The 15218-nt window shown below is 37.9% G+C and overlaps 1 long non-coding RNA gene across 2 annotated transcripts; it reads left to right on the top strand.

Annotated features, from left to right (window-relative positions):
- The first annotated feature begins 2333 nt into the window (after positions 1-2333).
- LOC131004188 (uncharacterized) lies at positions 2334-5220 on the top strand. 2 transcript variants are annotated; one of them, XR_009094926.1, is made up of 3 exons: positions 2334-2641; positions 4445-4508; positions 5045-5220. It is a non-coding gene; the product is annotated as an uncharacterized LOC131004188 (long non-coding RNA). The 2 variants fall into 2 exon arrangements; XR_009094925.1 differs by lacking the exon at positions 2334-2641 and having other exon boundaries at positions 3720-4508.
- Positions 5221-15218: the final 9998 nt, after the last annotated feature.

Below are 15218 nucleotides of genomic sequence, written 5' to 3'. Positions count from 1 at the left end.
TGCATTGAGTTGTTTGATGATTGTTGCCCATGGTTGAGTTGGAGGTTATTCTTCATATGTTTAGAATTCTTTAGGTGTGATTTGATTCGAGCATGCACGATATTTGATCTTCAATGTTTGAGCTTAGGACCCCTAGGATCTTGCCTACATCATTGATAGTCCTTAAGCCCCATTACAACCAAAGAAGAAAGACCTTTTTTAGCCATAATGTGACTGCGAAATATCATGACTAATTGGAGTTTCTTCTTGTGTGAGAATTACCTTATCTTATGGAGAGATTGAATGAGCGTGAGAGTTGAACTCATTGTTCCCTAATTTGGACTAGATTAATAATGAAAACACACTTTGGAGGTTCATGTTCTTAGTTCGAGAGTTGGGAAGTGATGGTGAATTGCATGTTTCGATTTGATAGACTGTTGCATTCTTGATGCTTTGATGTTGCTTGGCTAGTCGTTTGGTTTGTTCGTGTCTTGTCTTGTTTCCCTTTTTTACTTTCCTGTTCTTTGCGTGTGTTGTTGTGTCTGTTTTCAGTTCGTTCGTTTCTAGAGTCTTCGTGTCAAGGAAGAAAGTTGCTTCTAGGGGCTGAATTTCACCATTGATTCTTCTCTTATTTCATACTTGAGGACAAGTATGATCTAAGTGTGAGGGGATTTCATGTGTGTATTTTAGCTACCTAGTTTAGTGTGCGTTTCACCGTGGTTTCATGTGATATTACATGTTCTGCTATGTTTTAGCGCAGGAATGAGAAGAATTGGAGATGGAGCTGCTAATTGGAAGAAAGTGGAGAAAGACGAGTTTGCGATGGGATTCGACGAAAGTGGAGAAAGACGAGTTTGCGATGGGATTCGACGTGAAGATGGAAGAAAGTAGAGATTGGGCTTTTAATTACTTGCTACATTTTTATGAAGCTCAAAACTCTTAGTTTTATTTTATTTTGGGTATTATTTAGGTGAAAAGGGCCGAAGCCCATTGGGGATGATTAGGCGGCACTTTAGAAGGGATTTAATTCCCTTTGTTTTGTTAAGGCCGCATGCATGGCCTCATATATATATTAGTTTAGGTTTAACTTTAGACACATTCACTTTTATATTGCAGCCGCAACTTTGATTAGGAATAGTAGTTTGACTTTTGCTTTTGATTATTCCATGCAACCCTTTTCTCTTCATGCAATTTCTCGATTCGTACGTCTTTAGCATTTAAATTCCATAGTTTTCATTAGTTTAATTCTTGCTTTTATTTTATTGAATTGCGGCTGGATTGGTTCGAAGGAGGCAGACGATTTCTTCTTCAATTGGTTCAAGTTTGATTTAATTTCTTGCAATTATTTTCTTAGTATTGTTCGTTATTTTATTTATGTTTAAATTTATTTATTTGATTGTTTTTATTCTAAGCATGAGTAGCTAAACCTTTTAATTCGGCGATAATAATGAAACTCTAATTTAATGTAACACCCCGTACTTTTCCTCATGTTGTGAGATAGTGTCTTAACACTATTGAGAGTACTGAGATGTCGAAATACGAGACTACTTTTTTATGAGCAGATAAGACAGATTGTCTTTTAAATAGAGATACGAGTGAATAAACCGATGATGGAATTAGAGTGATGAGATTTGAGAAATGAGTTGAGATAGAGATGCTGATTGATTTGAGCTGAGATTTTATTTTATTTCCAACTACCGGGAATAGAGTTACCGGATACTGAATTATTAGAGATTGACTGTCCTATTAAGAAAAATAGGAATAATGAGTTGGAAATAGAGTCGAGGAAGAAAGAGTGAGAAACCTTGATAAATAGAGTCGGTCAGAGAGACGTCTAGCTTATTTGAGTCTGCCGACTGTTTTGATGTGATGTTATGTGAATTTACGTGACTGAGTGATTATGTGATTTTGTGACGTGTGTTAATATGACCATATTATTATGATTTTTATTTGAAACCTTAGCACTTGGGAATTTTTATTAAGTTTCCAAAGAAAGTGCGGTTTATTTTTACCGAGAAATCGAATGATGCCGGTTTATGGAAATTTTTCCAAGCATAATATTTTTAAATTATTTTTCCTATGATGAGGAATATTATAATTGAGTGAGTGCACTAATATTAGTGCTATAATTATTTTATTTTGGTCACATGAATAATTATATCATGGTACTTTATTAATGAGTAATATTTCCATAGTTTTTGTGATTATTATTTAATCACCCTTCTCACATAATTTATTTTTAGTTTCCCAAGTATGAGACTAATTACTAAAATTTACTAAGTGTAGAGATTGAGAGAGTAGAGATTTAGAGAGAGAGAGAGAGATCAAGGCATTAATTGCCAAATATTCTCAAGATCATCAAATCCTCTTTAAAGATCACAAATCTATCCTAAGATTTCCAAGATCAATTCATATCTTGCTAGAGAAATTCTCTCTCTCCTTCACTCCAAACTTTCGACCACCACCTCTCTCTCCTCTCTCTCACATTTCCACCATTGACAACCATTAACGAGACCTTGGGAGCTTCACAACATCACACCAAAATCACAAATCACCCTCTAAATCTTACACTAAACACTTCCACCTCCTTGAATTCAAGAAGATCTTTGGAGATTGACTTCAAGAATAGAGAGAGAAAGTTTGATATTTGGTGTAAACTTGGGTAAGTGATCTCCATATTCATAGACTAGACTTGTATGAGATTGTATATGAGTATTCTTGAAAGATTGAAGCAAGAAAATCACCCCCTTCCTTTTCCTCAAATTTTCGAAAAATAGGTGTTCTACACTTCAAAATTTTTCTTTTTCTTTCCTTGATTTGAGGTGAGAAAAATGATCTATGTGATGTATATGATGATGATTGATGGAGTAATTTGAGTATATGATGTCCATTGGAGTTTTGATGTGAGTTAGTTTACTAAAATTAGGGATATGTGTATATATGCCCTTATATGTAAATTGAGGGTTTTTATGTGAGATTAATTGGTTAAAAATGAAAGATATATGAATAGATTAAAGATCCATGTGAGTTTATAAAAATTTCAAGGAGTTAGTTTAGTAAAAATTAGGACTTTTTGATCTATGTGTTATTTAAGTGATTTTGCTTAAAATATATGTTTTTAAGCATGATAGTAGTGTCTTTGCATGTTTGATTAAGTCTATTGTAGGCTAAATAAAATTTTGGATTAGTTCAGTTTGTATGAGTTTTAAGTTTTGTATGATGTGAGTTTGATGCTTGATAAAATGAGGTCAATTTGCTCTATGATCCTTATGAGAATTTTATCCATGTTTTGCTAAGAGTTTTATGTTGATACATGGATTTTTATTAAAATATAGTTTTTATGATAAAAAGAGAATGAATATGTGAATAAGGAGTTATATGATGTAAATGATCATATTTGAGTAATTTTGAGCATGAGATTGAGAAGAGGATTAAATTGATGCGTTTGTAGAAACGTTTTCCTTGAGATTTGAGTTTACGATGTAAGAGGAGATTTGAGATTGAGTATGATGAGTATTTTAATGTTTTTGAATGTTTTTGAGTGTTATATGTGTTTAAAATGAGCTTTGATTGGTTTTCTTTGAAGGAATGTTGAATTGAGCATTTAAGAGTTTGAGATGAGTTTTTGGTGATTTTTCGTAGGCTACTGACCTACTGTGATCGACGGGTTGTCGATGTCTAATGGCTTTGAAAATTTTACAGCATGTCCCTATATGAGTCTTGAGCATATCGGTAAACTTTCAAGTCATTTGGACCTGATTTACTATTTTTATAAAATTCAAAACCAAATCTGCACATTTCTACCGAGAATTTCAGAGAACAGGGGACAAAGTCATTCATTTCAGTAGCTTCCTATGTGATCTAGCTTTCCAAATTTTTATGGTATCAACCTTACTGTATGGGATAGATATCCACCAAATTTGAGCTCAGTTTGACAACGTTTACTATTTTTCAAAAATCAATGTTTCCGATTGCTTAAAACTGCCGAATATGGTAGACCGTGGTAAAAACGCCATATCTCCCAAACCACTTGGAGTTTCTGACTCTACATTTTTTTAAATGAAACTAGACTCAAATACCTTTCTTTTGGTATGAGTCTGGAGTCCAGGAGATGTCGGAGTCAGAACGTGTTAAATTTTGAAGTTGAGTCAGTGGGAAAACAGAACATGATTTGTTGATGTTTGATTGTATTTTCTTATGTGCCTTATGTGTTTATGTTGCCTAAGTGTTTTAATGAGATTAGACGAGTCTTATATGAGAGATAAATCGAGACTTAGAACCATGATTTTCTTGAAACCTATCCTTGGACTTAAGGATTTGAAATGAGTGAAGAAGTTTATGTAGAGTCGATCAAGAGATAGAATATAAGATAAAGCATGAGTTAAGGCATGAGTTTTTGTCGTTGAGTTCTAATCGAGATTCATTTTATGACATGAACCTTCGATGATGACGATGATCCCTGAAGACACGAGCAGAGCAGGGAAGTAAGTAACTCCGCTTTGACGGGAGTTTTTGAGTAAGGTCTTCAGGTGGGCAATATTTTGAGTATACATATATTATCCGAGCTTTCTAAAATGATTTAATGATGATATTTATGAGCTTATCAAATTATTTGAGATAAATGATGTTGAGAAATGTTTGACTTGCCAATTTTTGATGCTGAGCTTGTATGTTACCCTCTACTGATGAGATGAGACGAATTCGGGTCCTGGGCAGTTGATAGCTATCCTGCCAGGGCTAGTGTACACAGAGGTGACTGTGAGCCGTTGAGCGAATCGGCCGGTCACGGTGCTTGAGAAGGAGGCCTACTTCTCAGTACCTTTGATGATGATGAGTTGTAGATGTGGTACATGCATGATGAGTACTTTGATAGCGCTATCGTTTATTTATGATGTTGATTATTAAAACTGCATGCACAGATTCATTTAATACTAACTCATTTCTGTGTATTGCTGAGATGTGGCAAGCTTCAAACTTATAGCTCTAAGAGCGCCTTTCTTGTTTTTCGGCGTTTGCCCACTGAGTATTATATACTCACGCCCTGCATGTATTTCTAAATGTGCAGACTAAGCGAGGAGCGAGATTGGTCTGGTGCTGGCGGGGAAATGTTGGAGGATGTATTTACTTTATCGTATTTCCATTTTGACGATAAAGTCTTGATGATTGATATACTTTAATTTTCTTTTGAAGTTAAGCAATGTACTCACGGTTATATGTCTTCATACATATAATCGGTTCGCCTTTTGCTGCGATACTCTGCATATTATGTTCCCTTACGAAAAATGAGCGATACCCGTTTTGTTTTTGTTCGTGAAATTCCTGATAATTAAAAAGTTATAACGACGTTGACGATTTTACCCTTGGGTTCATTTATAATGATTTCTTTAACACCTTTTGATGCGAGCTTCCGCTTGATGTTCGACCTATTCTTCTTATCTTTTATTCTTTTAAAAATAGTCGTATCGATACTCGTACCCCACTATCACTAGTGTCGGGTTTTCGGGCTGCGATAGGGTGGTATCAGAGCAGGTCATCTGCTCTGAGTCTATTGCTTGACTGAGTTGAACCTTTGATTACTGGTATCTTTTTAAATTGAGTATTAGTCTAATTTGAATTCTTAGGCTAGTTTGAGAGAGTCAGTTTGAAACGAAACCCCAGCACCCCATCTCCTCCGGCTTAACGAGGTAAGAGGTTGATGTTGTTTCTTGTTGCTTTCCTGTTGAGAGCTGAGTTTGATTCACTAATGAGTCATGTATTGTTTTAATGACGAAATTGTTTGAGATGATGAATTCTGATACGAGGCAGTTGATCTGGAATACGAGGAGAGATGTTGAGGCTAGTATAGCCGATGCCCCACCGTACCAAATGAGGATGAGATGCAGAGTCGAGAAGAGGCAGCGATACAGAGACGATATAGCGAGGCGATGCGCCGTTGGTTCAGGACTACTGGACCGAGAGAGGGCGATACTCTTGGAGAATTTCTAGCGCATTACCACCGTTGTTGGTTGGAGGCTAGTATCCACGGGATTGACGAGGCTGAGGCCATCACTCACCTGATTCCACAGCTGCCACTCGAGTGGCAAGACTGGGCGGCTTCGTTGGTGCCGCAACATATCTTGAGGACTGAGTTCGGGTGTTTCGTGAGCGCCGATTTTCGTGGCTTCATCGCGACTTTGAGCCACCGCTACCTTGATTATGGCGAGCCACCTTCACCACCGTATGGAGAGTTTGAGGGACCAGCCCAGGAAGGGGAGCTTGTTGTTGTGCCCCATTTCCCGAGCAGCCGTTTCCGATTGCCCCTCTACCCCCAGCTGATCCGATTTCAGTTTCTTTTGAGCCTGATGTTTCAGAGCCGATGGTCTTCGAGGCGTACTCTCCAGTGGTAGAGCATGACCCGTTTGCGTTTCTATCCCTTATTCTTTTCCCAGCGCTGAGTTACCGCCTTGGAATTTGACACTGGCAACGGCACCTTTGCCATTGCCACCTGTTGAGTCGGCATAGCCGATTGTTTCTGTTGAGCCTCAGATACAGTATGTGCCCTTTGATCCTTATCCGAGGGTTGCCCCGTTGCCTGAGCCGGGCACTTTGGCTTTTCAGACATATATACACTCGATTTTATATTCACCGTCCCGAGACGCCCAGGAGGGAAGGTCTCGGCCAGTACACCTGGATAGTGATGAGAAGGACCCGGATGAGGAAACTCCAGAGATGACGGTTGGCCACAGAAGGACCCAGCCATTACAGCGTCATATTACTGCCGATGGAGTCGAGACATGGGTACTTGTTCCCGAGGTGCTAATTTTTGGTCCGATGATGGACACCGATGTCGAGGATGAGTCGAGCGACGATAGCGTCTACCAACTGATCGACGTGTACGAGAGTCAGGAGACAGAGCCGAGGGAGGATATGGAGATTGACGGTGCAACGAGCAGGATTTCAGGAGACGACGACTAGAGATCACGTGTATCTAGTAGACGCGTACATATGTATAGATGCATAGTCGATATATACGTATATGTATATATATAGGTAGAGAGGCATGGTATAGTATGTATGTGTAGATAGTATATATCTATAGGTGCTTAGTACCTATGATGCTTGTATAACTAGAGCATCATTTTAGTGTTAGGACCTTTGTACATAGGATCCTACTTTTGTAAAAGACCTCGAGAGAGAGGCAATTTTCCTTATATATGTATATACAGAGATGTAGTTGATTAGTGAGTTTCACTATCTTTATCAGAGCTTTGAAAATGATGATAAATGAGAAATAGAGATTGATGAGAATTACGAACGATGATAGACGAGAAATAGACTAGATGAGAGTTTTGAGAACTTTGAGATCACAAATAAGATATAGAAGTGAAATGAGAAACGAGGATTTGTATTTCGTAACGAAGAACGGTTAGTTTAGAAGTCGATAGTTATATATTTCTTTTTCCTTTATAATATACCTCCGAGAAGAAGAGGGAACAGAAGGAACATAAATCGAGAAGAAGATGAAGAAGTGGAACAGAGAAACCAACCGTTGAGATAATACAACGAGAGTTAGAGTTTTCATCGCGAATAAGAGATACGACCCTAATAGGACGAACGTATTATGGAGACCTCATGGGATGCATAGATACTATTGACCAATTGTACTTTGAAATAGAGGTACTTTTACCGGGACCGCGCGTATCATCGCTAGAGTAGTCATGAGAGTAGACTTATTGAGTCCCTATCCCGCTTGGTCGTATTTAAATTTTTCTGCATCCATTTGAACTCCAACAGGAGATGAACTATTCGCTATTGAGAAAATTTTTCCAGATCCACTGTGTTCGAGCCTGAGCCGTTTGTGTTGGAAATCTTTACCCTTTGCTTTAACAGTGGACAATTTATTCATTCATTTTCCACTTAGTGGATTGCTTCTACTTCCAGTATTGATTTATTCCCATCATGTCATATCTCAGTTTTTATTCTAGATTCTGTTCTAGCTTTTGATCTTACCTTGATTGTAACTTCTTCATTATTCTTGAAATAGCACTGGCTATTATGGAATCATTCCATTACTTGAGCTCGTCTTGTTCAAGATCAAACATTTTTATTCATCACCTCCTATTTCCCTACCACATCCGACAAGAGTTAGGATCGTCTAGGTAATTAGGATGGTATAATAAGAAGAGTGTTTGGAAGAAACTCGAATTATGAGAGCAGTCGTAGAATATAATTATTACGGGACGAGCACGACTTTTCGATTATGGATTTTCTTATATTAGCCATGTATTCCGAAAGCTAATCAATTCGAGGACGAGAAGAAGTGATGCTAGGCCAGAATAGGCGATAGCAGATTCAAGAAGATCGAGATGATGGGTTAGAGCAGATAATGTTTTCCACGATAGCAGACTGAGATGACGACTAGTATAGAAGTAGCATCGTCGTAATAATAGGGGATGTTTTATTTTCGTTATGCCCCGCAATTAGTAAGAGTTCTCGAAAGAGAAAATTTTCTTATATGTCTATATGACGATGACCAGAGAGTCTCTATGCTTGAGTAGAGTTTTGAGCTGAGGTTGCGATGATAGACATGAGATATGTCTTTGACGATGAGTTATGAGAATCGAGAAAATATTATGATGTTGAGTAAGAATTTTATGATTTGTGAGTTATGAGAATTAATTCTAAGGTTGATATATGTTCCCTTAGACTTTCACCGAGAAAGAGAAACCGAATGAAGAAAGAAATAGAGCTGTTAATATGAGATAAGGCAATAAAACCGTAGCTGAATACGAACGTCAGTTTCACGACTTGGTCCGGTATGCCACATATCGAGAAGAGATGAACGAGAAGATGTCAGGATTGCTTCGATCATGATTGAGACAAGAGATTCGAGTCGATTTAACGAGTCAGAGTGCGATTATGTGTACTGAAGCATTAAATAGAGCATATGATATAGAACTGGCAATGCAGCCAGAGAACGCGATTTGAGCTTCAGCACCCCAAACGAATTAGAGCACTCAGACGTGCAATCCATCCTTTTCTGGATGCAGGCAAGAAGAAAAGAGAAAATGGGACGACCGAAGTCAAAATCCCAAAAAGCCGTGGCAGAGTCAGAATGAGCCACCGCAGTTTCAGAACAGAGACAAACAGCCTTATAATTGGCCCAGCTGCCCCAGCAGCAGTTTTTCAAGGACCGCGAGGGTTATCGCCTTGTCGAAGAGCAATAAATTACATCTGAGAGAATGCAAGATGAGATAGAATAGCTGTTACACCTGCGGAAGGGTCGGGCACTACTCGAACCAGTGTCCGAATCGTCAGCAAAGTGGAAGCGGAGAACGACCGAGTCAGTTTCGCCCGCAACTCAAAGCAATGGAGGGAACTCTACCGCTACCTCTACCACAGCGACAACAGCCAGCCTACCGACCACATCAGTCAGAAAGGCAACTACCAGCCCCGCAGGCGAATCAACCGCATCATCAGAGGCTGTTCGTGTGTAAGTAGAAAGCACCAGACAAGAATAGAGGAAATTTGTCAGAGATAGGCAAGTTGAAAGATGTGCCCATAGTATTTTTGTTCGACACCGAACGTAGAGCCTGCTCCACAACCTCTAAAGAATAGCCACACCCATAGGCAAAATTTCTACGGTTTCATCCGTATGCCCTAACTTAGAATTCGAGTTAAAATCGACTAAGCTCGAGGTTAGAAACCTGAGATTGATGCCTATGTGGCACTTGGATATAATTTTGGAATGGACTGGTTAGAGGGAAAACCATGCGAAGATACAATGCAAGGAGAGACGGATATCTTTTTAGCCACCTGGCTAAGAACCTACTTCCTTCATTAGTATTGAGAGAAAATGGAAGAAGACGCCGATCATCTCGGCACTGCAAGCAAGAAATCTCTTGCGAAGAAAAGATACAACCGCGTATGTTGTATATTTGAACCAGAGAGATGAATTTGAGGCAAACGTTAACGACGTACCAGATGTGCGAGAGTATAAAGACGTTTTTCCTGAGACTTTACCGGGATTACCCCAAATCGACAGCTTGAGTTTACAATCGAGTTAGAGCCTAGCGCAGCACCGACGTCGAAAGCGCCGTACAGAATGGCCCCCACAGAGTTGCAAGAGTTAAAGCGGCAACTCCAAGAACTTCTAGATATGAGTTTCATTCGACCCAGTGTTTCCCCGTGGGGAGCACCAGTTCTTTTCGTTAAAAAGAAGGATGGAAGCTTAAGGCTGTGTATCGATTATCGAGAGTTGAACAAAGTGACGTTAAAGAATAAGCATCCGTTACCTCGAATCGACGATCTGTTCGATCAACTACAAGGAGCAAGCACCTTTTTACAGATTGACTTGAGGACGGGATACCATCAGCTGAAGATACGATCGGAAAATATTTCCGAAGACGGCATCGCGTATGCAATATGGCATTACTATAACTCAATGATATTTGGAAGATATGCCTTTCGGTTTGACGAATACCCCCGGCAATATTCATGGACCTCATGAATCACGTTTTTCACGAATACTTAGATAAGTTCATGTTAGTCTTCATAGACGATATCCTGATTTACTCGAAGAGTAAACGAGAACACGAAGAGCATTTGAGGATCGTGTTGGAAAGATTACGAGTGGAAAAGCTGTATGCGAAGTTTAGCAAATGCGAGTTTTGGCTTAAAGAAATCAATTTTCTCGCCCATATTGTTTCTGCGAGAGGAATTAAAGTGGACCCAGCGAAAGTCCAAGCGATACATGAGTGGAGATCGCCAACCACACTGCACGAGAGTCATAGTTTTCTGGGATTAGCAGGATACTATCGACGTTTTATTGAGGGCTTTTCAAAAATCGCTAAGCCATTGACGCACCTGCTGAAGAAAGAAGTCAAGTTCGTTTGAACGAACAAATGCGAGCGAAGTTTTCAGAGTTAAAGAAGAGACTTACTATTACCCCAGCTTAGTTGTTCCGAAAGCGGATAGAGAGTATGCAGTTATACTGATGCGAGAGGAAAAAGTTATAGCGTATGCTTCGCGACAACAGAGACCACACGAGATGAGTTATCTAACGCATGATTTAGAATTAGCAGCCGTAGTGCTTGCTTTGAAGATCTGGAGACACCGTCTCTACATAGCACTGTGTGAGATATACACCGATCATAAAAGTCTCAAATAATTCTTGAGCAAAAAGATCTGAACATGCGATAAAGAAGATGATGAAAGTTAGTGCAGGATTACGATCGAGGAGCAAATTATCACCCTGGAAAAAGCTAACGTTGTAACCGACGCATTGAGCAGAAAGAATCAGGGAGAGTTAGGATTTCTCCTTACACGAGAAGTGAACCCAATCAAGGAATTCGAGAAGATGAATTAGGAGGTAGAGATACCACCACCAACGACAGAAATAATAATTTCTGCACTGAGCATTACACCTGACTTACGATCGAGAATAGTCACAGCTCAGAGAGAGAATGAGAAGATGGAAAGATTTCGAATGAAGATTCGAATCGAGAAAATAAAGAAGTATCAAGAGGCGGCAGATAATGCCATTTTAGTTTTAAGAGAGCGACTGTGTGTGCCTGATAAAGAAGAGCTGAAAAACGAAATTTCGAGCAAAGCTCATGATACCTTTTACACCGCACAGGCGGAAAGTATGAATACGTGCCAAGACTGAAACGACGCTTTGATAGGAGAATAAGAAGCGAGAGATGGCATCATTCGTAGAAGGATGTTTAACGTGTTAACACGTGAAGGTGCCACTTTGGCAACCTTATACAATTATACCTATTAGAGACTTTCACAATAGAAGTGGAACCACATAGCCATGAATTATGGCATCGATTAGCAAAATCGAGAGAAGAAAATCAAACAGTTGAGTAATCACTGATAGATTCTTTCAACGTTAGAAATGATGTTTGTGTGAGTTTTTCCCTATCCCGGGGAGCATGTCATTTTCGAGTTAACGAAGAACTCAAACCGAGATATATATAGGACCTTATGATATGTATTAGAGTAAATAGGCCATGTAGCCTATAAACTAGCGTTGCCTCTGAGCTTCGCGAACGTCCATGACGTTTTCCATGTTTCTCAATTGAGAAAGTTCGTGTTTGATCCAAAACACGTCATCTATCAAGAAGAAGTGTCCCTGGAACCAGTTTTGAGCTACGAAGAGATAAACCTGATGCTATGCAGGACTGGAAGATCCAATAATTGAGGGACGAATCGATTCCTTTGATAAAAATCCAATGGAGATATCACAGTCAAGAAGAATCAACATGGGAAGTTGAAGAGAAGATGAAAGAGAAGTACCCAGAGCTTTTTCCCGAAGGTGAATAACTCAAATTTCGGGACGAAATTTTTTTTAAGGGGGGTAGGATGTAACACCCCGTACTTTTCCTCATGTTGTGAGATAGTGTCTTAACACAATTGAGAGTACTGAGATGTCGAAATACGAGACTACTTTTTTATGAGCAGATAAGACAGATTGTCTTTTAAATAGAGATACGAGTGAATAAACCGATGATGGAATTAGAGTGATGAGATTTGAGAAATGAGTTGAGATAGAGATGCTGATTGATTTGAGCTGAGATTTTATTTTATTTCCAACTACCGGGAATAGAGTTACCGGATACTGAATTATTAGAGATTGACTGTCCTATTAAGAAAAATAGGAATAATGAGTTGGAAATAGAGTCGAGGAAGAAAGAGTGAGAAACCTTGATAAATAGAGTCGGTCAGAGAGACGTCTAGCTTATTTGAGTCTGCCGACTGTTTTGATGTGATGTTATGTGAATTTACGTGACTGAGTGATTATGTGATTTTGTGACGTGTGTTAATATGACCATATTATTATGATTTTTATTTGAAACCTTAGCACTTGGGAATTTTTATTAAGTTTCCAAAGAAAGTGCGGTTTATTTTTACCGAGAAATCGAATGATGCCGGTTTATGGAAATTTTTCCAAGCATAATATTTTTAAATTATTTTTCCTATGATGAGGAATATTATAATTGAGTGAGTGCACTAATATTAGTGCTATAATTATTTTATTTTGGTCACATGAATAATTATATCATGGTACTTTATTAATGAGTAATATTTCCATAGTTTTTGTGATTATTATTTAATCACCCTTCTCACATGATTTATTTTTAGTTTCCCAAGTATGAGACTAATTACTAAAATTTACTAAGTGTAGAGATTGAGAGAGTAGAGATTTAGAGAGAGAGAGAGAGATCAAGGCATTAATTGCCAAATATTCTCAAGATCATCAAATCCTCTTTAAAGATCACAAATCTATCCTAAGATTTCCAAGATCAATTCATATCTTGCTAGAGAAATTCTCTCTCTCCTTCACTCCAAACTTTCGACCACCACCTCTCTCTCCTCTCTCTCACATTTCCACCATTGACAACCATTAACGAGACCTTGGGAGCTTCACAACATCACACCAAAATCACAAATCACCCTCTAAATCTTACACTAAACACTTCCACCTCCTTGAATTCAAGAAGATCTTTGGAGATTGACTTCAAGAATAGAGAGAGAAAGTTTGATATTTGGTGTAAACTTGGGTAAGTGATCTCCATATTCATAGACTAGACTTGTATGAGATTGTATATGAGTATTCTTGAAAGATTGAAGCAAGAAAATCACCCCCTTCCTTTTCCTCAAATTTTCGAAAAATAGGTGTTCTACACTTCAAAATTTTTCTTTTTCTTTCCTTGATTTGAGGTGAGAAAAATGATCTATGTGATGTATATGATGATGATTGATGGAGTAATTTGAGTATATGATGTCCATTGGAGTTTTGATGTGAGTTAGTTTACTAAAATTAGGGATATGTGTATATATGCCCTTATATGTAAATTGAGGGTTTTTATGTGAGATTAATTGGTTAAAAATGAAAGATATATGAATAGATTAAAGATCCATGTGAGTTTATAAAAATTTCAAGGAGTTAGTTTAGTAAAAATTAGGACTTTTTGATCTATGTGTTATTTAAGTGATTTTGCTTAAAATATATGTTTTTAAGCATGATAGTAGTGTCTTTGCATGTTTGATTAAGTCTATTGTAGGCTAAATAAAATTTTGGATTAGTTTAGTTTGTATGAGTTTTAAGTTTTGTATGATGTGAGTTTGATGCTTGATAAAATGAGGTCAATTTGCTCTATGATCCTTATGAGAATTTTATCCATGTTTTGCTAAGAGTTTTATGTTGATACATGGATTTTTATTAAAATATAGTTTTTATGATAAAAAGAGAATGAATATGTGAATAAGGAGTTATATGATGTAAATGATCATATTTGAGTAATTTTGAGCATGAGATTGAGAAGAGGATTAAATTGATGCGTTTGTAGAAACGTTTTCCTTGAGATTTGAGTTTACGATGTAAGAGGAGATTTGAGATTGAGTATGATGAGTATTTTAATGTTTTTGAATGTTTTTGAGTGTTATATGTGTTTAAAATGAGCTTTGATTGGTTTTCTTTGAAGGAATGTTGAATTGAGCATTTAAGAGTTTGAGATGAGTTTTTGGTGATTTTTCGTAGGCTACTGACCTACTGTGATCGACGGGTTGTCGATGTCTAATGGCTTTGAAAATTTTACAGCATGTCCCTATATGAGTCTTGAGCATATCGGTAAACTTTCAAGTCATTTGGACCTGATTTACTATTTGTATAAAATTCAAAACCAAATCTGCACATTTCTACCGAGAATTTCAGAGAACAGGGGACAAAGTCATTCATTTCAGTAGCTTCCTGTGTGATATAGCTTTCCAAATTTTTATGGTATCAACCTTACTGTATGGGATAGATATCCACCAAATTTGAGCTCAGTTTGACAACGTTTACTATTTTTCAAAAATCAATGTTGCCGATTGCTTAAAACTGCCGAATATGGTAGACCGTGGTAAAAACGCCATATCTCCCAAACCACTTGGAGTTTCTGACTCTACGTTTTTTTAAATGAAACTAGACTCAAATACCTTTCTTTTGGTATGCGTCTGGAGTCCAGGAGATGTCGGAGTCAGAACGTGTTAAATTTTGAAGTTGAGTCAGTGGGAAAACAGAACATGATTTGTTGATGTTTGATTGTATTTTCTTATGTGCCTTATGTGTTTATGTTGCCTAAGTGTTTTAATGAGATTAGACGAGTCTTATATGAGAGATAAATCGAGACTTAGAACCATGATTTTCTTGAAACCTATCCTTGGACTTAAGGATTTGAAATGAGTGAAGAAGTTTATGTAGAGTCGATCAA

The sequence above is a fragment of the Salvia miltiorrhiza genome, unplaced genomic scaffold (genome assembly GCF_028751815.1).
Source record: "Salvia miltiorrhiza cultivar Shanhuang (shh) unplaced genomic scaffold, IMPLAD_Smil_shh original_scaffold_350_2, whole genome shotgun sequence".
NCBI lineage: Eukaryota > Viridiplantae > Streptophyta > Magnoliopsida > Lamiales > Lamiaceae > Salvia > Salvia miltiorrhiza.
This window is presented reverse-complemented; position numbering and strand designations above follow the sequence as displayed.